This window comes from Drosophila willistoni, unplaced genomic scaffold, assembly GCF_018902025.1.
Source record: "Drosophila willistoni isolate 14030-0811.24 unplaced genomic scaffold, UCI_dwil_1.1 Seg208, whole genome shotgun sequence".
Classification (NCBI taxonomy): domain Eukaryota; kingdom Metazoa; phylum Arthropoda; class Insecta; order Diptera; family Drosophilidae; genus Drosophila; species Drosophila willistoni.
Window position 1 is genome coordinate 1 of NW_025814174.1, and position 23,279 is coordinate 23,279.

The window sequence follows — 23,279 nt, forward strand, 5'->3', positions numbered from 1 at the left end:
CGACACTGAGCCAGTATTGGCGAATTAGGAAGCTAGTGTTGGCAGGCATATCGATGATTCTCGAAATGATGATGGCTCTATCGATTGGTAATCGATATGTTGCTGATGGCGGGGTATCCGCATGGGAGCTAGAAAGGGAAAGCGACATCCGCTGTTTATTTTGTAACAAATATGAATTTTAGGTAAGTAATATTGAATATTGACAATAATATAATTAACATAGATCATATTAAAATTAATTTTAAATATTTTTCAGGAACATTGCGAGATTGTCATCGGTGGAGTCTTCTGTCGATGACTATGACAGTGTAAAAACTGTTTGATACGAGATTGGCTGGCGCGTTTGGCCAGATTTTGTTGCTGCGAATTTTGCAGAAACGGATGGTTTTTCATTTTAAATGATGTTGCTGCAGACAGGTAAATTCTAGCAGGTAAATATATTCGTTAACTGATTTGTGTTTATTTTTGGTTTCAAGGTCAGTACCTGGCCACCAGTGTGGCCGCGTGTTGGTTTTTGGTAAAGTATAATTGATTGTTAGTTTTGTAATAATTGGTGGTTGTATTAATTTTAGTTTTTTCTCCGTTTTCGGTAGTCCGGTGTATATATAGGGGTTGCTGCTGTCGCAAAATAATTTTCCGTAAGTGTTGTGTAACGATTTGTTGACTTTTTGTGACATCTTTTGTTTTCTTTCAGGTGCCAGGCGCATTTATTGGACCCAATGGGGCAGCTGCCAGGCGATGCATGAGGGGCTGTTGTAGATGAGAGACTGCAGCTGCCTTTTTTAGATAAGTTTATTGTTTTTTAGATCGATTCTTTGTTGATATTTTTTTATTTTCAGGTGTAGCCGCTGCTTGAGGACCAGGAGGACCAGATGATGCTGCTGATGACTGGAGACGATTTGCAGGTAAAGTTTGTTGATTTTGGGTGAGTTTTCTAACGATTTGTGTTTTTTTCCAGGTACATGGCGCTTGCAGAGGACGAGATGGGCAGATGATTGCCCAGACGCTGCACTAGGACTCGCAGGCGGTGCTGCTGCTGACTGACGTGGATTAACAGGTGAATTTTTGACTTTTTTAGGTGATTTGGATTTTTTAGTTTTTGTTTATTTTCAGGTAATGCTGTGGCAGATGGACTTGCTGGACGATACGGTGGATTTGACGATGGACAGATGCTGCAAATGGCTGCTGACTGTCAGGTAAGTTTAATTTGTTATTGATTTTATAATTAGATTTGTTTTATTTTCAGATGGATTGGACGAACAGGAAACTGGGCGAGACGATGGACATGATGCACGACGAGATGCTGGACAAATGCCTGCTGATGACTGCAATTGGATTTCAGGTGAGTTTTTATGGGCTTTAGATGATTGTAACAGTTCTCATGCATTGTTTCTCTTCTTTTTTCATGCTGAGTGCGACTTATTTTGGCTGAGATGGATGCTGATTGGTGAATGAATTTGGCCAGCTCGGCCTTAAAGTATGCACATCCCCTGTATGTGGCTTCGGTGGCCCCTCCGATGCGGACCTCTTGGTGCCCAGGACTTTAATTCTTTGTTTGTTATCTGTTTGTTTTAAAGTTTTTGAGACATCTGATGTATTTTGTATTGAATCCCAGCTCATTTAGATTTTTCTTAATAGAGCTTCGGCAGGGTAGAATGGTGAGGTTTAGAATGGCATACCTGGCACCACGCTCCCATCTAGACTGGTGAGTAAAATATGCGTATTTATTGGCTTCTAAGGAGGATTTGACTTTTTAAGTGTCGTATCCGTCTGAGTTAGGAGCTAGCAGACACGGGATTGCTTCTCTCATCAGGATTGGCAGCAGATTATTTTGAAATTGAGGCATAGGGAGAAAAAATGCGGCAAGGTATTCTTCCTCCGTGCCACCATTGCCCAGGTGCATCTTTGTTGCAGCTGGGTGCGTTCTTTGGTAATAAGAGGCTCAAAGTTAGGCTGCAGGTAATTTTCCATTTTTAGGGCTGGTAGGTGTGGGCAATGGGCGTTTTTTTGGTGATGAGAGGCTTCGTAACATGAAGAGTCAATAGGCAGGGTAGCATAGGAGGCATTTTGGGCTGTTTCTCCAACAGCTCTGGCATTAGAGGGGAGGGGCATTGTGAGACAAAGGGCGTCGTTGAGGTCAACCAAGGTAAAAGTCATATTTAACGGTGAGTCATCAAGGCGGACTAGCATATTATTGGCTACTAATTGGCCAGGGGTGTCTGGCTCAAGTAGTAGCTGGCGTCTGGCATTAGTGTTGTTGTTGTTGATTGTTGTTGCATAGCTGCTGATGCAGAAGGTGCTCATGGGAGTTTGGCGCTGGGCTTGGTGGACATTTGCCTTGTTCCACTTTCAGTATGCCCCAATGAAAAGAATTTCGGTGCAAGGGAGACTCGAAATTTTTTTCAAGGGCATTGGGCATTGGTGTTGTGTTTGTGTCAGAGGCGAGCTTGTTGTTGTATGTGTGTATACTTGCTTTGGTGTTTGCTGCTGATTTGTCTTGTCATTGGCGTATGGGGCAGCCATTTTGACTCGCTCTCTCTTTCCTCTCCCTTAGGATGCTGAGTCACACCTGTTGCGCCTGTTGTTGGTGTTGGGGTAGGTTTCGTTTTCTGCTTGTTGTTTGTGTTCCTAACTGACAGGCAGGTTGTATGATTGGCGTCTAGTGGTTTTGTTGTTTCAGTTTTTTCATTTTACATGTTGTAGCGGTTCTTTTGTATGATTTGCACTTTTATGTGAGGTTTAGTTATTTCTGTGTTTAATTTATTGCATTTATTGAACTTTTAGTGTTTTATATGAGATTTTATTTTATTTAATTATTTGTAGGATTAATTAATTTATTTATTAACTTTTAGTCATTTTATTTGATTTATTTTAGCTTTTAGTCACTTTTAATTATTTATAGAATTTGTTAATTAATTATTTATTGGCTTTTAGGCATTTTATTTTAATTTTTTATTTTTAAGATATTTTTAAGATTTTTAAGATTTTTTATTTTTTAAGATTTTTTGAAGATTTAAGATTTTTTAAGTTTTTAAGATTTTTTTAAATATTTTTTTTAAGATTTTTAAGATAAGGCGTTGGGAACCGCCTGGCCTCAGTCTTTTGATTGAGGCCGCTTTATTTTCTACCCTTTCACCAACAAAGGGTAGAAATTCAAAAGCAGAAATTCAATTAGAGCCGTTACAGCAGCATGGGGGGTACAAAAAATAAATTATATACTAGCTTAATTTCTAACAATAGATATATATAACTACAAACAGAATATTACATTTAACATTAGATTTTAACATATTTAGATTAAGTTAGCTTTTAGGGATTTTTTTTATAGTAAGAATGAGTAGTTTAAGGATATTTTAGCATTAGATTTGGGCAAATATAAATTTTTTTTCAATAAGAAATTTAATTTAAAGTTACTCGATATATATCGTGTCATAGAAAAAATTAGTGTCATAAGGGGCTAACTTAATAAGGAGAAAATAGTGTTTTCAGCCAGTATTTGCTAAACACTCAAATTTTGGGCTTGTTAAGCACTAGCTGAATTGAGATGAGGGTTTGGAAAGTTTCCAATTGAGATGGGCGAGAGGGAGAATCGATAAGTATCGATTTGGCGGGGAATTTTAATTTTAAGAAATTTGTGAGAAAAGTCAAGTTATATATATAATTATATATGAGTTAATATAGATTAGGGCCTAGCGATAAGAACATTGTTTTAAAACATAAAGGATTGTTGATTGAAGAGATTAGTCAATTATTTGTGGGACGGCGAAAAAATGCCGACACTGAGCCAGTATTGGCGAATTAGGAAGCTAGTGTTGGCAGGCATATCGATGATTCTCGAAAATGATGATGGCCTATCGATTGGTAATCGATATGTTGCTGATGGCGGGGTATCCGCATGGGAGCTAGAAAGGGAAAGCGACATCCGCTGTTTATTTGTAAACAATATGAATTTTAGGTAAGTATATTTGAATATTGACAATAATTATAATTAACATAGATCATATTAAAATTAATTTTAAATATTTTTCAGGAACATTGCGAGATTGTCATCGGTGGAGTCTTCTGCGATGACACTGCGATGACAGTGTAAAACTGTTGATACGAGGATTGCTGGCGGCGTTGGCCAGATTTTGTTGCTGGCGAATTTTGCAGAACGGATGGTTTTTCATTTTAAATGATGTTGCTGCCAGACAGGTAATTCTAGCAGGTAAATATTCGTTAACTGATTTGTGTTTATTTTTGGTTTCAGGTCAGTACCTGGCCACCAGTGTGGCCGCGTGTGGTTATTGATATTTATATGTAATAAGTATAATTGATTGTTAGTTTTGTAAATAATTGTGGTTGTATTAATTTTAGTTTTTTCTCCGTTTTCAGGTACGTCCGGTGTATATATAGGGGTTGCTGCTGTCGGCAAATAATTTTCCGGTAAGTGTTGTGTAGATTTGTTGACTTTTTGTGACATCTTTTGTTTTCTTTCAGGTGCAGGCGCATTTATTGGACCAATGGGGCAGCTGCCAGGCGATGCATGAGGGGCTGTTGTAGATGAGAGACTGCAGCTGGCTTTTAGATAAGTTTATTGTTTTTTAGATCGATTCTTTGTTGATATTTTTTATTTTCAGGTGTAGCCGCTGCTTGAGGACCAGGAGGACCAGATGATGCTGCTGATGACTGGAGACGATTTGCAGGTAAGTTTGTGTGATTTTTGGGTGAGTTTTCTAACGATTTGTGTTTTTTTCCAGGTACAGGTGCTTGCAGAGGACGAGATGGGCAGATGATTGCCCAGACGCTGCACTAGGACTCGCAGGCGGTGCTGCTGCTGACTGACGTGGATTAACAGGTGAATTTTTGACTTTTTTAGGTGATTTGGAATTTAGTTTTTGTTTATTTTCAGGTAATGCTGTGCAGATGGACTTGCTGGACGATACGGTGGATTTGACGATGGACAAGATGCTGCAAATGGCTGCTGACTGTCAGGTAAGTTTTTGTAATTGTTATTGATTTTATAATTAGATTTGTTTTATTTTCAGATGGATTGGACGAACAGGAAACTGGGCGAGACGATGGACATGATGCACGACGAGATGCTGGACAAAATGCTGCTGATGACTGCAATTGGATTTCAGGTGAGTTTTTATGGGCTTTAGATGATTGTAACAGTTTCTCATGCATTGTTTCTCTTCTTTTTTCATGCTGATGCGACTTATTTTGCTGAGATGGATGCTGATTGGTGATGAATTTGGCCAGCTCGGCCTTAAAGTATGCACATCCCCTGTATGTGGCTCGGTGGCCACCTCCGATGCGGACCTCTTGGCTGCCCAGGACTTTAATTTTAAGGATGTCATTGTTTGTTTTAAAGTTTTTGAGACATCTGATGTATTTTGTATTGAATCCCAGCTCATTTAGATTTTTCTTAATAGAGCTTCGGCAGGGGTAGAATGGTGCAGGTTTAGAATGGCATACCTGGCACCACGCTCCCATCTAGACTGGTGAGTAAAATATGCGTATTTATTGGCTTCTAAGGAGGATTTGACTTTAAGGTAACTATCCATTGTGTTTGCAGTGATCCGTGTGAGGCCATTCTTCTAAGGAGGATTGCTAGCGGCTGATAGAGACGGACGGGATTGCCCAGTTCTCTCATCAGGATTGGCAGCAGATTATTTTGAAATTGAGGCATAGGGAGAAAAATGCCGGCAAGGTATTCTTCCTCCGTGACACCATTGCCCAGGTGCATCTTTGTTGCAGCTGGGTGCGTTCTTTGGTAATAAGAGGCTCAAAGTTAGGCTGCAGGTAATTTTCCATTTTTAGGGCTGGTAGATGTGGGCAATGGGCGTTTTTTTGGTGATGAGAGGCTTCGTAACATGAAGAGTCAATAGGCAGGGTAGCATAGGAGGCATTTTGGGCTATTTCTCCAGCAGCTCTGCATTAGAGGGGAGGGGCATTGTGAGACAAAGGCGTCGTTGAGGTCAACCAAGGTAAAAGTCATATTTAACGGTGAGTCATCAAGGCGGACTAGCATATTATTGGCTACTAATTGGCCAGGGGTGTCTGGCTCAAGTAGTAGCTGGCGTCTGGCATTAGTGTTGTTGTTGTTGATTGTTGTTGCATAGCTGCTGATGCAGAAGGTGCTCATGGGAGTTTGGCGCTGGGCTTGGTGGACATTTGCCTTGTTCCACTTTTCAGTATTGCCCAATGAAAAGAATTTCGGTGCAAGGGAGACTCGAAATTTTTTTCAAGGGCATTGGGCATTGGTGTTGTGTTTGTGTCAGAGGCGAGCTTTGTTGTTGTATGTGTGTATACTTGCTTTGGTGTTTGCTGCTGATTTGTCTTGTCATTGCGTATGGGGGCAGCCATTTTGACCTCGCTCTCTCTTTCCTCTCCCTTAGGATGCTGAGTCAGCACCTGTTGCGCCTGTTGTTGGTGTTGGGGTAGGTTTCGTTTTCTGCTTGTTGTTTGTGTTCCTAACTGACAGGCAGGTTGTATGATTGGCGTGTAGTGGTTTTTGTTGTTTCAGTTTTTTCATTTTACATGTTGTAGCGGTTCTTTTGTATGATTTGCACTTTTTATGTGAGGTTTAGTTATTTCTGTGTTTAATTTATTGCATTTATTGAACTTTAGTGTTTTATATGAGATTTTATATTATTTTAATTATTTGTAGGATTAATTAATTTATTTATTAACTTTTAGTCATTTTATTTGATTTATTTTAGCTTTTAGTCACTTTTAATTATTTATAGAATTTGTTAATTAATTATTTATTGGCTTTTAGACATTTTATTTTTAAGATATTTTTAAGATTTTTAAGATTTTATTTTTTTTGAAGATTTAAGATTTTTTAAGTTTTTAAGATTTTTTTAAATATTTTTTTAAGATTTTTAAGATAAGGCGTTGGGAACCGCCTGGCCTCAGTCTTTTGATTGAGGCCGCTTTATTTTCTACCCTTTCACCAACAAAGGGTATATAGCAGAAATTCAATTAGAGCCGTTACAGCAGCATGGGGGTCACTAAAAATAAATTATATACTAGCTTAATTTCAACAATAGATATATATAACTACAAACAGAATATTACATTTAACATTAGATTTTAACATATTTAGATTAAGTTAGCTTTTAGGGATTTTTTTTACAGTAAGAATGAGTAGTTTAAGGATATTTTAGCATTAGATTTGGGCAAATATAAATTTTTTTTCAATAAGAAAATTTAATTTAAAGTTACTCGATATATATCGTGTCATAGAAAAATTAGTGTCATAAGGGGCTAACTTAATAAGGAGAAAATAGTGTTTTCAGCCAGTATTTGCTAAACACTCAAATTTTGGGCTTGTTAAGCACTAACTGTAATTGAGATGAGGGTTTGGAAAGTTTCCAATTGAGATGGGCGAGAGGGAGAATCGATAAGTATCGATTTGGCGGGGAATTTTAATTTTAAGAAATTTGTGAGAAAAGTCAAGTTATATATATAATTATATATGAGTTAATATAGATTAGGGCCTAGCGATAAGAACATTGTTTTAAAACATAAAGGATTGTTGATTGAAGAGATTAGTCAATTATTTGTGGGACGGCGAAAAAATGCCGACACTGAGCCAGTATTGGCGAATTAGGAAGCTAGTGTTGGCAGGCATATCGATGATTCTCGAAAATGATGATGGCCTATCGATTGGTAATCGATATGTTGCTGATGGCGGGGTATCCGCATGGGAGCTAGAAAGGGAAAGCGACATCCGCTGTTTATTTGTAAACAATATGAATTTTAGGTAAGTATATTTGAATATTGACAATAATTATAATTAACATAGATCATATTAAAATTAATTTTAAATATTTTTCAGGAACATTGCGAGATTGTCATCGGTGGAGTCTTCTGCGATGACAGTGTAAAACTGTTGATACGAGGATTGCTGGCGGCGTTGGCCAGATTTTGTTGCTGGCGAATTTTGCAGAACGGATGGTTTTTCATTTTAAATGATGTTGCTGCCAGACTGTCGGTAATTCTAGCAGGTAAATATTCGTTAACTGATTTGTGTTTATTTTTGGTTTCAGGTCAGTACCTGGCCACCAGTGTGGCCGCGTGTTGGTATAATTGATATATTATATCGTATATAAGTATAATTGATTGTTAGTTTTGTAAATAATTGTGGTTGTATTAATTTTAGTTTTTTCTCCGTTTTCAGGTACGTCCGGTGTATATATAGGGGTTGCTGCTGTCGGCAAATAATTTTCCGGTAAGTGTTGTGTAGATTGTTGACTTTTTGTGACATCTTTTGTTTTCTTTCAGGTGCAGGCGCATTTATTGGACCCAATGGGGCAGCTGCCAGGCGATGCATGAGGGGCTGTTGTAGATGAGAGACTGCAGCTGGCTTTTAGATAAGTTTATTGTTTTTTAGATCGATTCTTTGTTGATATTTTTTATTTTCAGGTGTAGCCGCTGCTTGAGGACCAGGAGGACCAGATGATGCTGCTGATGACTGGAGACGATTTGCAGGTAAGTTTGTGTGATTTTTGGGTGAGTTTTCTAACGATTTGTGTTTTTTTCCAGGTACAGGCGCTTGCAGAGGACGAGATGGGCAGATGATTGCCCAGACGCTGCACTAGGACTCGCAGGCGGTGCTGCTGCTGACTGACGTGGATTAACAGGTGAATTTTTGACTTTTTAGGTGATTTGGAATTTAGTTTTTGTTTATTTTCAGGTAATGCTGTTGCAGATGGACTTGCTGGACGATACGGTGGATTTGACGATGGACAAGATGCTGCAAATGGCTGCTGACTGTCAGGTAAGTTTTTGTAATTTGTTATTGATTTTATAATTAGATTTGTTTTATTTTCAGATGGATTGGACGAACAGGAAACTGGGCGAGACGATGGACATGATGCACGACGAGATGCTGGACAAAATGCTGCTGATGACTGCAATTGGATTTCAGGTGAGTTTTTATGGGCTTTAGATGATTGTAACAGTTTCTCATGCATTGTTTCTCTTCTTTTTTCATGCTGATGCGACTTATTTTGCTGAGATGGATGCTGATTGGTGATGAATTTGGCCAGCTCGGCCTTAAAGTATGCACATCCCCTGTATGTGGCTCGGTGGCCACCTCCGATGCGGACCTCTTGGCTGCCCAGGACTTTAATTTTAAGGATGTCATTGTGTTTGTTTTAAAGTTTTTGAGACATCTGATGTATTTTGTATTGAATCCCAGCTCATTTAGATTTTTCTTAATAGAGCTTCGGCAGGGGTAGAATGGTGCAGGTTTAGAATGGCATACCTGGCACCACGCTCCCATCTAGACTGGTGAGTAAAATATGCGTATTTATTGGCTTCTAAGGAGGATTTGACTTTAAGGTAACTATCCATTGTGTTTGCAGTGATCCGTGTGAGGCCATTCTTCTAAGGAGGATTTGACTAGCTGGCTGATAGAGACGGACGGGATTGCCCAGTTCTCTCATCAGGATTGGCAGCAGATTATTTTGAAATTGAGGCATAGGGAGAAAAAATGCCGGCAAGGTATTCTTCCTCCGTGCCACCATTGCCCAGGTGCATCTTTGTTGCAGCTGGGTGCGTTCTTTGGTAATAAGAGGCTCAAAGTTAGGCTGCAGGTAATTTTCCATTTTTAGGGCTGGTAGATGTGGGCAATGGGCGTTTTTTTGGTGATGAGAGGCTTCGTAACATGAAGAGTCAATAGGCAGGGTAGCATAGGAGGCATTTTGGGCTATTTCTCCAGCAGCTCTGTCATTAGAGGGGAGGGGCATTGTGAGACAAAGGCGTCGTTGAGGTCAACCAAGGTAAAAGTCATATTTAACGGTGAGTCATCAAGGCGGACTAGCATATTATTGGCTACTAATTGGGCAGGGGTGTCTGGCTCAAGTAGTAGCTGGCGTCTGGCATTAGTGTTGTTGTTGTTGATTGTTGTTGCATAGCTGCTGATGCAGAAGGTGCTCATGGGAGTTTGGCGCTGGGCTTGGTGGACATTTGCCTTGTTCCACTTTTCAGTATTGCCCCAATGAAAAGAATTTCGGTGCAAGGGAGACTCGAAATTTTTTCCAAGGGCATTGGGCATTGGTGTTGTGTTTGTGTCAGAGGCGAGCTTTGTTGTTGTATGTGTGTATACTTGCTTTGGTGTTTGCTGCTGATTTGTCTTGTCATTGCGTATGGGGGCAGCCATTTTGACCTCGCTCTCTCTTTCCTCTCCCTTAGGATGCTGAGTCACCACCTGTTGCGCCTGTTGTTGGTGTTGGGGTAGGTTTCGTTTTCTGCTTGTTGTTTGTGTTCCTAACTGACAGGCAGGTTGTATGATTGGCGTGTAGTGGTTTTTGTTGTTTCAGTTTTTCATTTTACATGTTGTAGCGGTTCTTTTGTATGATTTGCACTTTTTATGTGAGGTTTAGTTATTTCTGTGTTTAATTTATTGCATTTATTGAACTTTTAGTGTTTTATATGAGATTTTATATTATTTTAATTATTTGTAGGATTAATTAATTTATTTATTAACTTTTAGTCATTTTATTTGATTTATTTTAGCTTTTAGTCACTTTTAATTATTTATAGAATTTGTTAATTAATTATTTATTGCTTTTAGACATTTTATTTTAAGATATTTTTAAGATTTTTAAGATTTTATTTTTTGAAGATTTAAGATTTTTAAGTTTTTAAGATTTTTTTAAATATTTTTTTTAAGATTTTTAAGATAAGGCGTTGGGAACCGCCTGGCCTCAGTCTTTTGATTGAGGCCGCTTTATTTTCTACCCTTTCACCAACAAAGGGTATATAGCAGAAATTCAATTAGAGCCGTTACAGCAGCATGGTGGGTCACTAAAAATAAATTATATACTAGCTTAATTTCGAACAATAGATATATATAACTACAAACAGAATATTACATTTAACATTAGATTTTAACATATTTAGATTAAGTTAGCTTTTAGGGATTTTTTTTACAGTAAGAATGAGTAGTTTAAGGATATTTTAGCATTAGATTTGGGCAAATATAAATTTTTTTTCAATAAGAAAATTTAATTTAAAGTTACTCGATATATATCGTGTCATAGAAAAATTAGTGTCATAAGGGGCTAACTTAATAAGGAGAAAATAGTGTTTTCAGCCAGTATTTGCTAAACACTCAAATTTTGGGCTTGTTAAGCACTAACTGTAATTGAGATGAGGGTTTGGAAAGTTTCCAATTGAGATGGGCGAGAGGGAGAATCGATAAGTATCGATTTGGCGGGGAATTTTAATTTTAAGAAATTTGTGAGAAAAGTCAAGTTATATATATAATTATATATGAGTTAATATAGATTAGGGCCTAGCGATAAGAACATTGTTTTAAAACATAAAGGATTGTTGATTGAAGAGATTAGTCAATTATTTGTGGGACGGCGAAAAAATGCCGACACTGAGCCAGTATTGGCGAATTAGGAAGCTAGTGTTGGCAGGCATATCGATGATTCTCGAAAATGATGATGGCCTATCGATTGGTAATCGATATGTTGCTGATGGCGGGGTATCCGCATGGGAGCTAGAAAGGGAAAGCGACATCCGCTGTTTATTTGTAAACAATATGAATTTTAGGTAAGTATATTTGAATATTGACAATAATTATAATTAACATAGATCATATTAAAATTAATTTTAAATATTTTTCAGGAACATTGCGAGATTGTCATCGGTGGAGTCTTCTGCGATGACACTGCGATGACAGTGTAAAACTGTTGATACGAGGATTGCTGGCGGCGTTGGCCAGATTTTGTTGCTGGCGAATTTTGCAGAACGGATGGTTTTTCATTTTAAATGATGTTGCTGCCAGACAGGTAATTCTAGCAGGTAAATATTCGTTAACTGATTTGTGTTTATTTTTGGTTTCAGGTCAGTACCTGGCCACCAGTGTGGCCGCGTGTTGGTATAATTGATATATTATATCGTATATAAGTATAATTGATTGTTAGTTTTGTAAATAATTGTGGTTGTATTAATTTTAGTTTTTTCTCCGTTTTCAGGTACGTCCGGTGTATATATAGGGGTTGCTGCTGTCGGCAAATAATTTTCCGGTGAGTGTTGTGTAGATTGTTGACTTTTTGTGACATCTTTTGTTTTCTTTCAGGTGCAGGCGCATTTATTGGACCCAATGGGGCAGCTGCCAGGCGATGCATGAGGGGCTGTTGTAGATGAGAGACTGCAGCTGGCTTTTAGATAAGTTTATTGTTTTTAGATCGATTCTTTGTTGATATTTTTTTATTTTCAGGTGTAGCCGCTGCTTGAGGACCAGGAGGACCAGATGATGCTGCTGATGACTGGAGACGATTTGCAGGTAAGTTTGTGTGATTTTTGGGTGAGTTTTCTAACGATTTGTGTTTTTTTCCAGGTACAGGCGCTTGCAGAGGACGAGATGGGCAGATGATTGCCCAGACGCTGCACTAGGACTCGCAGGCGGTGCTGCTGCTGACTGACGTGGATTAACAGGTGAATTTTTGACTTTTTTAGGTGATTTGGAATTTAGTTTTTGTTTATTTTCAGGTAATGCTGTTGCAGATGGACTTGCTGGACGATACGGTGGATTTGACGATGGACAAGATGCTGCAAATGGCTGCTGACTGTCAGGTAAGTTTTTGTAATTTGTTATTGATTTTATAATTAGATTTGTTTTATTTTCAGATGGATTGGACGAACAGGAAACTGGGCGAGACGATGGACATGATGCACGACGAGATGCTGGACAAAATGCTGCTGATGACTGCAATTGGATTTCAGGTGAGTTTTTATGGGCTTTAGATGATTGTAACAGTTTCTCATGCATTGTTTCTCTTCTTTTTTCATGCTGATGCGACTTGTTTTGCTGAGATGGATGCTGATCGGTAATAATTTGGCCAGCTCGGCCTTAAAGTATGCACATCCCCTGTATGTGGTTCGGTGGCCACCTCCGATGCGGACCTCTTGGCTGCCCAGGACTTTAATTTTTGTTTGTTATCTGTTTGTTTTAAAGTTTTTGAGACATCTGATGTATTTTGTATTGAATCCCAGCTCATTTAGATTTTTCTTAATAGAGCTTCGGCAGGGGTAGAATGGTGCAGGTTTAGAATGGCATACCTTTCACCACGCTCCCATCTAGACTGGTGAGTAAAATATGCGTATTTATTGGCTTCTAAGGAGGATTTGACTTTAAGGTAACTATCCATTGTGTTTGCAGTGATCCGTGTGAGGCCATTCTTCTAAGGAGGATTTGACTAGCTGGCTGATAGAGACGGACGGGATTGCCCAGTTCTCTCATCAGGATTGGCAGCAGATTATTTTGAAATTGAGGCATAGGGAGAAAAAATGCCGGCAAGGTATTCTTCCTCCGTGCCACCATTGCCCAGGTGCATCTTTGTTGCAGCTGGGTGCGTTCTTTGGTAATAAGAGGCTCAAAGTTAGGCTGCAGGTAATTTTCCATTTTTAGGGCTGGTAGATGTGGGCAATGGGCGTTTTTTGGTGATGAGAGGCTTCGTAACATGAAGAGTCAATAGGCAGGGTAGCATAGGAGGCATTTTGGGCTATTTCTCCAGCAGCTCTGTCATTAGAGGGAGGGGCATTGTGAGACAAAGGCGTCGTTGAGGTCAACCAAGGTAAAAGTCATATTTAACGGTGAGTCATCAAGGCGGACTAGCATATTATTGGCTACTAATTGGGCAGGGGTGTCTGGCTCAAGTAGTAGCTGGCGTCTGGCATTAGTGTTGTTGTTGTTGATTGTTGTTGCATAGCTGCTGATGCAGAAGGTGCTCATGGGAGTTTGGCGCTGGGCTTGGTGGACATTTGCCTTGTTCCACTTTTCAGTATTGCCCCAATGAAAAGAATTTCGGTGCAAGGGAGACTCGAAATTTTTTCAAGGGCATTGGGCATTGGTGTTGTGTTTGTGTCAGAGGCGAGCTTTGTTGTTGTATGTGTGTATACTTGCTTTGGTGTTTGCTGCTGATTTGTCTTGTCATTGCGTATGGGGGCAGCCATTTTGACCTCGCTCTCTCTCTTTCCTCTCCCTTAGGATGCTGAGTCACCACCTGTTGCGCCTGTTGTTAGTGTTGGGGTAGGTTTCGTTTTCTGCTTGTTGTTTGTGTTCCTAACTGACAGGCAGGTTGTATGATTGGCGTCTAGTGGTTTTTGTTGTTTCAGTTTTTCATTTTACATGTTGTAGCGGTTCTTTTGTATGATTTGCACTTTTTATGTGAGGTTTAGTTATTTCTGTGTTTAATTTATTGCATTTATTGAACTTTTAGTGTTTTATATGAGATTTTATATTATTTTAATTATTTGTAGGATTAATTAATTTATTTATTAACTTTTAGTCATTTTATTTGATTTATTTTAGCTTTTAGTCACTTTTAATTATTTATAGAATTTGTTAATTAATTATTTATTGGCTTTTAGACATTTTATTTTTAAGATATTTTTAAGATTTTTAAGATTTTATTTTTGAAGATTTAAGATTTTTTAAGTTTTAAGATTTTTTTAAATATTTTTTTAAGATTTTTAAGATAAGGCGTTGGGAACCGCCTGGCCTCAGTCTTTTGATTGAGGCCGCTTTATTTTCTACCCTTTCACCAACAAAGGGTATATAGCAGAAATTCAATTAGAGCCGTTACAGCAGCATGGTGGGTCACTAAAAATAAATTATATACTAGCTTAATTTCGAACAATAGATATATATAACTACAAACAGAATATTACATTTAACATTAGATTTTAACATATTTAGATTAAGTTAGCTTTTAGGGATTTTTTTTACAGTAAGAATGAGTAGTTTAAGGATATTTTAGCATTAGATTTGGGCAAATATAAATTTTTTTTCAATAAGAAAATTTAATTTAAAGTTACTCGATATATATCGTGTCATAGAAAAAATTAGTGTCATAAGGGGCTAACTTAATAAGGAGAAAATAGTGTTTTCAGCCAGTATTTGCTAAACACTCAAATTTTGGGCTTGTTAAGCACTAACTGTAATTGAGATGAGGGTTTGGAAAGTTTCCAATTGAGATGGGCGAGAGGGAGAATCGATAAGTATCGATTTGGCGGGGAATTTTAATTTTAAGAAATTTGTGAGAAAAGTCAAGTTATATATATAATTATATATGAGTTAATATAGATTAGGGCCTAGCGATAAGAACATTGTTTTAAAACATAAAGGATTGTTGATTGAAGAGATTAGTCAATTATTTGTGGGACGGCGAAAAAATGCCGACACTGAGCCAGTATTGGCGAATTAGGAAGCTAGTGTTGGCAGGCATATCGATGATTCTCGAAAATGATGATGGCCTATCGATTGGTAATCGATATGTTGCTGATGGCGGGGTATCCGCATGGGAGCTAGAAAGGGAAAGCGACATCCGCTGTTTATTTGTAAACAATATGAATTTTAGGTAAGTATATTTGAATATTGACAATAATTATAATTAACATAGATCATATTAAAATTAATTTTAAATATTTTTCAGGAACATTGCGAGATTGTCATCGGTGGAGTCTTCTGCGATGACAGTGTAAAACTGTTGATACGAGGATTGCTGGCGGCGTTGGCCAGATTTTGTTGCTGGCGAATTTTGCAGAACGGATGGTTTTTCATTTTAAATGATGTTGCTGCCAGACCTGTCGGTAATTCTAGCAGGTAAATATTCGTTAACTGATTTGTGTTTATTTTTGGTTTCAGGTCAGTACCTGGCCACCAGTGTGGCCGCGTGTTGGTATAATTGATATATTATATCGTATATAAGTATAATTGATTGTTAGTTTTGTAAATAATTGTGGTTGTATTAATTTTAGTTTTTTCTCCGTTTTCAGGTACGTCCGGTGTATATATAGGGGTTGCTGCTGTCGGCAAATAATTTTCCGGTAAGTGTTGTGTAGATTGTTGACTTTTTGTGACATCTTTTGTTTTCTTTCAGGTGCAGGCGCATTTATTGGACCCAATGGGGCAGCTGCCAGGCGATGCATGAGGGGCTGTTGTAGATGAGAGACTGCAGCTGGCTTTTAGATAAGTTTATTGTTTTTTAGATCGATTCTTTGTTGATATTTTTTTATTTTCAGGTGTAGCCGCTGCTTGAGGACCAGGAGGACCAGATGATGCTGCTGATGACTGGAGACGATTTGCAGGTAAGTTTGTGTGATTTTTGGGTGAGTTTTCTAACGATTTGTGTTTTTTTCCAGGTACAGGCGCTTGCAGAGGACGAGATGGGCAGATGATTGCCCAGACGCTGCACTAGGACTCGCAGGCGGTGCTGCTGCTGACTGACGTGGATTAACAGGTGAATTTTTGACTTTTTTAGGTGATTTGGAATTTAGTTTTTGTTTATTTTCAGGTAATGCTGTTGCAGATGGACTTGCTGGACGATACGGTGGATTTGACGATGGACAAGATGCTGCAAATGGCTGCTGACTGTCAGGTAAGTTTTTGTAATTTGTTATTGATTTTATAATTAGATTTGTTTTATTTTCAGATGGATTGGACGAACAGGAAACTGGGCGAGACGATGGACATGATGCACGACGAGATGCTGGACAAAATGCTGCTGATGACTGCAATTGGATTTCAGGTGAGTTTTTATGGGCTTTAGATGATTGTAACAGTTTCTCATGCATTGTTTCTCTTCTTTTTTCATGCTGATGCGACTTATTTTGCTGAGATGGATGCTGATTGGTGATGAATTTGGCCAGCTCGGCCTTAAAGTATGCACATCCCCTGTATGTGGCTCGGTGGCCACCTCCGATGCGGACCTCTTGGCTGCCCAGGACTTTAATTTTAAGGATGTCATTGTGTTTGTTTTAAAGTTTTTGAGACATCTGATGTATTTTGTATTGAATCCCAGCTCATTTAGATTTTTCTTAATAGAGCTTCGGCAGGGGTAGAATGGTGCAGGTTTAGAATGGCATACCTGGCACCACGCTCCCATCTAGACTGGTGAGTAAAATATGCGTATTTATTGGCTTCTAAGGAGGATTTGACTTTAAGGTAACTATCCATTGTGTTTGCAGTGATCCGTGTGAGGCCATTCTTCTAAGGAGGATTTGACTAGCTGGCTGATAGAGACGGACGGGATTGCCCAGTTCTCTCATCAGGATTGGCAGCAGATTATTTTGAAATTGAGGCATAGGGAGAAAAAATGCCGGCAAGGTATTCTTCCTCCGTGCCACCATTGCCCAGGTGCATCTTTGTTGCAGCTGGGTGCGTTCTTTGGTAATAAGAGGCTCAAAGTTAGGCTGCAGGTAATTTTCCATTTTTAGGGCTGGTAGATGTGGGCAATGGGCGTTTTTTTGGTGATGAGAGGCTTCGTAACATGAAGAGTCAATAGGCAGGGTAGCATAGGAGGCATTTTGGGCTATTTCTCCAGCAGCTCTGTCATTAGAGGGGAGGGGCATTGTGAGACAAAGGCGTCGTTGAGGTCAACCAAGGTAAAAGTCATATTTAACGGTGAGTCATCAAGGCGGACTAGCATATTATTGGCTACTAATTGGGCAGGGGTGTCTGGCTCAAGTAGTAGCTGGCGTCTGGCATTAGTGTTGTTGTTGTTGATTGTTGTTGCATAGCTGCTGATGCAGAAGGTGCTCATGGGAGTTTGGCGCTGGGCTTGGTGGACATTTGCCTTGTTCCACTTTTCAGTATTGCCCCAATGAAAAGAATTTCGGTGCAAGGGAGACTCGAAATTTTTTTCAAGGGCATTGGGCATTGGTGTTGTGTTTGTGTCAGAGGCGAGCTTTGTTGTTGTATGTGTGTATACTTGCTTTGGTGTTTGCTGCTGATTTGTCTTGTCATTGCGTATGGGGGCAGCCATTTTGACCTCGCTCTCTCTCTTTCCTCTCCCTTAGGATGCTGAGTCACCACCTGTTGCGCCTGTTGTTAGTGTTGGGGTAGGTTTCGTTTTCTGCTTGTTGTTTGTGTTCCTAACTGACAGGCAGGTTGTATGATTGGCGTCTAGTGGTTTTTGTTGTTTCAGTTTTTCATTTTACATGTTGTAGCGGTTCTTTTGTATGATTTGCACTTTTTATGTGAGGTTTAGTTATTTCTGTGTTTAATTTATTGCATTTATTGAACTTTTAGTGTTTTATATGAGATTTTATATTATTTTAATTATTTGTAGGATTAATTAATTTATTTATTAACTTTTAGTCATTTTATTTGATTTATTTTAGCTTTTAGTCACTTTTAATTATTTATAGAATTTGTTAATTAATTATTTATTGGCTTTTAGACATTTTATTTTTAAGATATTTTTAAGATTTTTAAGATTTTATTTTTTGAAGATTTAAGATTTTTTAAGTTTTTAAGATTTTTTTAAATATTTTTTTTAAGATTTTTAAGATAAGGCGTTGGGAACCGCCTGGCCTCAGTCTTTTGATTGAGGCCGCTTTATTTTCTACCCTTTCACCAACAAAGGGTATATAGCAGAAATTCAATTAGAGCCGTTACAGCAGCATGGTGGGTCACTAAAAATAAATTATATACTAGCTTAATTTCGAACAATAGATATATATAACTACAAACAGAATATTACATTTAACATTAGATTTTAACATATTTAGATTAAGTTAGCTTTTAGGGATTTTTTTTACAGTAAGAATGAGTAGTTTAAGGATATTTTAGCATTAGATTTGGGCAAATATAAATTTTTTTTCAATAAGAAAATTTAATTTAAAGTTACTCGATATATATCGTGTCATAGAAAAATTAGTGTCATAAGGGGCTAACTTAATAAGGAGAAAATAGTGTTTTCAGCCAGTATTTGCTAAACACTCAAATTTTGGGCTTGTTAAGCACTAACTGTAATTGAGATGAGGGTTTGGAAAGTTTCCAATTGAGATGGGCGAGAGGGAGAATCGATAAGTATCGATTTGGCGGGGAATTTTAATTTTAAGAAATTTGTGAGAAAAGTCAAGTTATATATATAATTATATATGAGTTAATATAGATTAGGGCCTAGCGATAAGAACATTGTTTTAAAACATAAAGGATTGTTGATTGAAGAGATTAGTCAATTATTTGTGGGACGGCGAAAAAATGCCGACACTGAGCCAGTATTGGCGAATTAGGAAGCTAGTGTTGGCAGGCATATCGATGATTCTCGAAAATGATGATGGCCTATCGATTGGTAATCGATATGTTGCTGATGGCGGGGTATCCGCATGGGAGCTAGAAAGGGAAAGCGACATCCGCTGTTTATTTGTAAACAATATGAATTTTAGGTAAGTATATTTGAATATTGACAATAATTATAATTAACATAGATCATATTAAAATTAATTTTAAATATTTTTCAGGAACATTGCGAGATTGTCATCGGTGGAGTCTTCTGCGATGACAGTGTAAAACTGTTGATACGAGGATTGCTGGCGGCGTTGGCCAGATTTTGTTGCTGGCGAATTTTGCAGAACGGATGGTTTTTCATTTTAAATGATGTTGCTGCCAGACAGGTAATTCTAGCAGGTAAATATTCGTTAACTGATTTGTGTTTATTTTTGGTTTCAGGTCAGTACCTGGCCACCAGTGTGGCCGCGTGTTGGTTTTTGGTAAGTATAATTGATTGTTAGTTTTGTAAATAATTGTGGTTGTATTAATTTTAGTTTTTTCTCCGTTTTCAGGTACGTCCGGTGTATATATAGGGGTTGCTGCTGTCGGCAAATAATTTTCCGGTAAGTGTTGTGTAGATTTGTTGACTTTTTGTGACATCTTTTGTTTTCTTTCAGGTGCAGGCGCATTTATTGGACCCAATGGGGCAGCTGCCAGGCGATGCATGAGGGGCTGTTGTAGATGAGAGACTGCAGCTGGCTTTTAGATAAGTTTATTGTTTTTTAGATCGATTCTTTGTTGATATTTTTTTAATTTCAGGTGTAGCTGCTGCTTGAGGACCAGGAGGACCAGATGATGCTGCTGATGACTGGAGACGATTTGCAGGTAAGTTTGTGTGATTTTTGGGTGAGTTTTCTAACGATTTGTGTTTTTTTCCAGGTACAGGCGCTTGCAGAGGACGAGATGGGCAGATGATTGCCCAGACGCTGCACTAGGACTCGCAGGCGGTGCTGCTGCTGACTGACGTGGATTAACAGGTGAATTTTTGACTTTTTTAGGTGATTTGGAATTTAGTTTTTGTTTATTTTCAGGTAATGCTGTTGCAGATGGACTTGCTGGACGATACGGTGGATTTAACGATGGACAAGATGCTGCAAATGGCTGCTGACTGTCAGGTAAGTTTTTGTAATTTGTTATTGATTTTATAATTAGATTTGTTTTATTTTCAGATGGATTGGACGAACAGGAAACTGGGCGAGACGATGGACATGATGCAGGACGAGATGCTGGACAAAATGATGCTGATGACTGAAATTGGATTTCAGGTGAGTTTTTATGGGTTTTAGATGATTGTAACAGCTTCTCATGCATTGTTTCTCTTCTTTATTCATACTGATGCGACTTATTTTGCTGAGATGGATGCTGATTGGTGATGAATTTGGCCAGCTCAGCCTTAAAGTATGCACATCCCCTGTATGTGGCTCGGTGGCCACCTCCGATGCGGACCTCTTGGCTGCCCAGGACTTTAATTTTAAGGATGTCATTGTGTTTGTTTTAAAGTTTTTGAGACATCTGATGTATTTTGTATTGAATCCCAGCTCATTTAGATTTTTCTTAATAGAGCTTCGGCAGGGGTAGAATGGTGCAGGTTTAGAATGGCATACCTGGCACCACGCTCCCATCTAGACTGGTGAGTAAAATATGCGTATTTATTGGCTTCTAAGGAGGATTTGACTTTAAGGTAACTATCCATTGTGTTTGCAGTGATCCGTCTGAGGCCATTCTTCAGCCGAGCTAGCTGATAGAGACGGACGGGATTGCCCAGTTCTCTCATCAGGATTGGCAGCAGATTATTTTGAAATTGAGGCATAGGGAGAAAAAATGCCGGCAAGGTATTCTTCCTCCGTGCCACCATTGCCCAGGTGCATCTTTGTTGCAGCTGGGTGCGTTCTTTGGTAATAAGAGGCTCAAAGTTAGGCTGCAGGTAATTTTCCATTTTTATTTATTTATTTATTTACGTCAACTAACACAGCAGTCGACGAAAAAGCTTAAGCTAAAGACAGATAGTAATTAAATAAAGAAGGTAGCTTAGCTTTATACACAACTAAACATCCCCGGCCCGGTGGAGGTGTTTTATTTGCACAAGGTGCCAGCTATGCCCCGATTCACAGCCAATGTGGCCAGGGATGAGTTGCAGCCAATCCAAGTCCAGAATATTTTCATTGGTTTCGCTGTAGATGATTAAAAAGTATAGCGCGAAGAGAAGTGACAGAAAGATGAGGAGAGATAAGGTGAGAAAGGTTGTTAAAAGATTGGCAAAGAACACGAAGAGGTTCGTGAAGAGAGTAGTTAGTCAGACATCTACTAAGGTGAATAGGAAAAAAGTTTCTGGTCCGACGTGAGGGAACACAAAAATACAGCGTATCTAGTAAATTGGTAGAAATGACTTCGCCGTTGACTAGTTTATGGAGAAAGAGAATGCCAAAAACAAGCCTACGGTTATAAAGTGAAGGAAGATTAATAAGAAGAAGTCTATCAGAATAAGAAGGTAGGCGAAGACCCGGGTCCCAATTTAGACCGCGTAGCGCAAACTTTAGGAATTGCTTCTGTACCGATTCAATACTACGCTGGTGAACATCATATTGCGGGTTCCACACTGGCGAGCAATATTCTAGAGTAGGGCGAACTAACGAAGTGTATAAAACCTTTGTTACATAGGGATCATCAAATTCTTTGGCCCAACGTTTAATGAAGCCGAGAAGGCAGCTTGCTCTGTTGACAATTGAAGAAATATGAACATTAAATGAAAGTTTAGGGTCAAACATAACGCCTAAGTCTTTGAATGATGGAACACAATCTAACAGAACAGACTTAATAGAGTAATGAGCTAGGAGCGGAGACAAACGACTGAAAGTCATAAAAGAACACTTAGAGGCATTAAGGTGTAATTTATTAACGTGGCACCAATCACAGAACGCATCGAGATCTGATTGCAAGTACTGTTGGAAAGAAGGATCATTATAGGAATAACAAATCTTGACGTCATCCGCAAACATGAGCACGCGTGAATGCGCCAAGGCCAAAGGCAAATCATTTATAAACAATGTAAATAATAGTGGGCCCAGATGACTGCCTTGGGGTACACCTGACGTAACTCGAACAGTTTTAGATATCGAGGAACGAAAAGACACCTTTTGGGTTCTGCCAATAAGATACGACTTTAACCAACCCAATAATTTTGGTGAAAAACCCATGATGTTAAGTTTCGCGAGAAGCAAAGAATGATCAACCGTATCAAAAGCCTTACTGAAGTCAGTATAAATAACATCAGTTTGACACTTTTTACGGAAGCCATGGTGTACAAGGGTAGTCAATTCTAAAAGGTTGGTAAGCGACGAACGACCTTTCATGAAACCATGCTGACAAGGAGAAATAGTGGATCTGGATAGATGTTGAAGAGAAGACGAAATAATTTTCTCAAACAGTTTAGGTATTGCCGAAAGTTTGGCAATGCCACGGTAGTTGGAAACATCCGATTTGCTACCCTTTTTAAAAAGCGGAATAATAAATGACTCCTTCCAAATATCAGGAAATCTACAAGTCTCACTCGATATAAAGAATAACCGAGCTAAAGGCTTAGATAGGGAAATAGAACACATTTTAAGGATGCAACTAGGTATATCATCAGGCCCGGGAACGAAGGAAGACTTCATAGATGACAAGCTAGAGAGAATACAGTCTTCAGTAATACTGGGAAAAAACATACAATTTAAATGTGGGATTGAAAAGGGATAGGGTGTGGGATCCGAAACAGTAGTAGAATATGTCGACTGAAAAAATTTAGCAAACAGATCTGCAATATCTAAATCATTATTAGCAGACTGGTCGTTAAGTCTGAAGGTGGAAGGTAGGACATTAGAGCGTCTTTTGGAATTGACAAAGTTGTAAAATCTTTTGGGGTTATTATAAAATTCAGCCTTACAGCGAACGAGATAATTGTTGTAGCATTGAGTATTTAAGAGACAAAATTGAGATTTGGCTATACAATAATTTGCATAGTCAAGTCGCGAACCAGTTTTTTTAAATCTTTTAAAATATCTCGATTTAATGTTACGAAGATTAGAGAGCCTACGTGTGAACCAGACTGGCGAGCTGGAGACGGTAGAGACATTCACATAAGGAACGCATTTATCAATTAGAGAATTAAGAGCAGAATAGAAAAACTTCACTGCACAATCTATATCGCAGCACTCAAATAGAAACGACC

The 23,279-nt window shown here is 38.5% G+C and overlaps 2 long non-coding RNA genes across 2 annotated transcripts; both read left to right on the forward strand.

Annotated features, from left to right (window-relative positions):
• The first annotated feature begins 8,512 nt into the window (after nucleotides 1-8,512).
• On the forward strand, nucleotides 8,513-10,017 carry LOC124461098. The gene is made up of 4 exons (XR_006954935.1): nucleotides 8,513-8,636; nucleotides 8,690-8,773; nucleotides 8,828-9,288; nucleotides 9,363-10,017. It is a non-coding gene; the product is annotated as an uncharacterized LOC124461098 (long non-coding RNA).
• Nucleotides 10,018-19,253: 9,236 nt separating this feature from the next.
• Nucleotides 19,254-19,768, forward strand: LOC124461099. The gene is made up of 4 exons (XR_006954936.1): nucleotides 19,254-19,416; nucleotides 19,472-19,512; nucleotides 19,585-19,635; nucleotides 19,690-19,768. It is a non-coding gene; the product is annotated as an uncharacterized LOC124461099 (long non-coding RNA).
• Nucleotides 19,769-23,279: the final 3,511 nt, after the last annotated feature.